Genomic DNA, 3,592 nt, shown 5'->3' with positions numbered 1-3,592 from the left:
AGATGTTGAGAGGAGGTTACTATTGTAAGACAATGGAATCTGACTGTTGCAAGTTTGTGAAGAAATGCCACAAGTGTCAAATTTATACAGATAAGATTCACGTTCCTCCGACACTGTTGAACGTCATTTCCTCCCCATGGCCCTTCTCCATGTGGGAAATTGATATGATTGGCATGATTGAGCCCAAAGCTTCGAATGGACATCGTTTCATTTTGGTGGCTATTGACTACTTCACAAAGTGGGTTGAAGCGACATCGTATGCGAATGTGACCAAGCAAGTTGTTGTGAGGTTTATCAAGAATCAGATTATATGTCGTTATGGTGTGCCAAGTAAGATCATTACTGATAATAGATCGAACTTGAATAATAATATGGTGGAAGCTCTTTGCAAAGACTTCAAGATTGCATACCATAATTCTTCTCCTTACAGACCTAAGATGAATGAGGTTGTTGAAGCTGCAAACAAGAACATTAAGAATATCATTCAGAAGATGGTTGTGACGTACAAAGATTGGCATGAAATGCCCCCGTTTGCTTTACATTGGTATCATACATCCATCTGCACTTCAACAGGGGCAACCCCTTTCTCACTGGTTTATGGCATGGAAGTTGTGCTCCTGGTAGAGGTTGAGATCCCATCATTGCGTGTGCTGATGGAAGCCAAGTTGACAAAAGTTGAATGGTGTCAGACCAGGTATGATCAACTGAATTTAATTGAAGAGAAGAGGTTAACTGCCATGTGTCATGGTTAGTTGTATTAGCAGAGAATGATGAAATCTTTTGATAAGAAGGTCAAGCCTCGTGTATTCAGAGAAGGTGACCTTGTGCTCAAGAAGATTTTATCTTTCAAACCAGATTCTAGGGGAAAATCTACTCCAAATTATGAAGGCCCATACGTTGTTAAGAGAGTCTTTTCAGGTGGTGCTTTGATACTTACAACTATGGATAGGGAAGAGTTCACGAGTCCTTTGAATGCTGATGCAGTCAAGAAATACTTCGCCTAAAAAGAAAAAGAACAACTCTCTAAGTTGAAACCCGAAAGGGAAGCTTTAGGAAAAAATGAGTGTCTCGGTGGATTGAAAACCTGAAAGGGCGATCCAGGCAAAAATTAGAGACATAAAAATAGAGAAAATTATCCCGATAAATTGAGTACCCCACTGTAGCGGTGTATTCGTCACTTTATGATTTATTGATTAAATCAAAAGCAAAGCATACAATGAATCGAGTCGCCACCGCACTTCTATTTATCCAAAGGAATGGCTAGAAAGCGAACAAAAGCCTAAGAAGTTTTACACAAAGAAAACTAATAAAAGATCAGAGTTCTGGGTAAGGGGTTAATTATGCAATGGGAAGGTGTTAAGCACCCAAAACGTCCTAGGTACTCATAGGGAGCCCTTTTCACAACTTGTTGTACGATTTATTATTTGTTTATGAAATATTTATTGTGCAAACATGATTGAAGGGATGAGAAAAGAATGTACAAATTTATTTACATTTTTGTGTTTGGATGGATGAAACCCATTGCCTACGTACCTTTTCATGAAAGATAAGGATCAAAACGCCGTAGTTCGGCTAAAAGATTTCCAAAATATGAGTGGGTTGATTTTAAACAAAAGCCCTAAGGTCTTTCATTATCCACGGGAGAAAACTCAACCTATACAACCACAAGTCCACCATGTGAGAAAAGCTTCAACTTGCTAGTGAGGGACCATGCCCTATAATAAGCAAGGAAGTCTTACAATTCAATCACTAAGGACAAAAGGTGAGATTTACATCAACCACTAAGATAATTGAGATCTATGGCTAATGTATGAAAACTTATCAAGAATGGACAAAGCCACAAAACAATTGAGTGAGTGAAATTAACCATTTAGGATTATTCACAAAATGAAGTCAAAGTATGATTAGAATTCAATTCAAAAGAAGTATTATGAAAATGAAGTTTGAAAAATCAAAGGCTTAAGGCCTAGGTTTCTAATTTGAAAAGAAATGAAAATGTTTGCACAAAGTTTTCAGGTTTTGGGTTAACATGCAAATGGAGGTTTAAGAACAAAATGTGGGAGGTTAAGGGATGCAAAACTTCTTAGATGTTCACCTCTTGAGATCATATGTAGATGATCCAAGTGATTCCTTTGGAAAAGGCAACAAGTGATAACAAATAAACAACATAAATGGATACCGGATGCCAATCAATGGACTTACACCAATCTCACAAAACAAAGAAAACATGGATACCAGATGCCAATCAATGGACTTACACTAGTCTCATAAAGCAAAGAAAGCAAATGCAATAAGCAAGAGGAAACAAGTTGCCAATAAATGGTCTTACACTCGACTCCTAGGAAATGGGATACCAATCAATGGTCTTAGTCCCAACTCCTACCAGATCACAGGAAACAACTGCCAATAAATGGACTCACAATTGACTCCTCAATGGACAAAACAAAATGTCACAAAGTATGAACAATGATCATAAGATGATATACAATTAATGCTCAAAGATGAGAACAATGCACAAAGGCACACATAAACAATTATGCACATATGGGCAAACAAGCACACAAGTAGTCAATTATCACACACTATACACAATCAATAGGCTCAAGCAAGGTTGGGCTTTTGAAACAAGCTAACTGGAATGGGGTGTTTTGAGCTCTTAACCCTAACATTGAGAGTTAGGGTGAAGCAGATGAAATGGAGATGAGGGTTATGCCTCATAGCTCTTATCCCTGGCCTGGGAGAGCTTTAATCAATAGAAAGTGTGGGAGTTCAGAATGAAGGAACTCTTCTCCATAAATGACTGACTCTATGGATAAGATTTTGGTTTTTTATTCAAAGTGCATCAACACATGGTGTGAGCAAAGTGAATGACACAACTGAATAGTAGGGGATGGATCACACATCCCTTTTTTATCTGCCAATTGCCTCTTAAGAGGACTTAACCTGCTTGGCACAAAGATAAACAAACAAAAACATGGCCTCTCAAGGAGGGCTTCAGACAGGTGCCTGCCAATAACAGCAGGTCTTCCAGACTACATGAAGATCAAGGGATTATACCTAAGTGGTATGCCAACCACAAGCAAAGCAAAGCAAAGTTCAAATGAACTTAAAGCAACTTAGGTACCTGTGTAAACAACTAAACAAATCAGTACAGTAATCACACAAACAGACAATAGTCAACAATAAACAAACAATCCCAAGGTATAACAAATAAGCCATAAGGCAAACTCAAGTGAGTTATCATCAACCTACAAAACAGCAAATGTTAGCAATCAAAAGCAAATATCAACATTCAAATGATGAAGCGACATTAACCATGGAATTTGGATGCTTGGTCCTGAAATTCAAAGCTCACATGTAAGTACAAACCACTAGGTCAAAGCCTAGGGTCAAAGGTGAAGAAAAAATTCAAAACAGGAGCTAATATTCAACACAATGCAACTTCAAACACATATTAACATTTCCTAAAAAGGACCAAAACAAAATCATCAAGCAAAGGCATTTAATGTGCAAGGGAAGTCAAAGACAATTTCAAAGCTCATATTTGGACATTGAGAATGAAAATTCCAAATCAAAACAGAAATGATTCAAA

This window comes from Lathyrus oleraceus, chromosome 3, assembly GCF_024323335.1.
Source record: "Lathyrus oleraceus cultivar Zhongwan6 chromosome 3, CAAS_Psat_ZW6_1.0, whole genome shotgun sequence".
Lineage (NCBI taxonomy): Eukaryota > Viridiplantae > Streptophyta > Magnoliopsida > Fabales > Fabaceae > Lathyrus > Lathyrus oleraceus.
Note: the sequence above shows the minus strand (reverse complement) of the source record.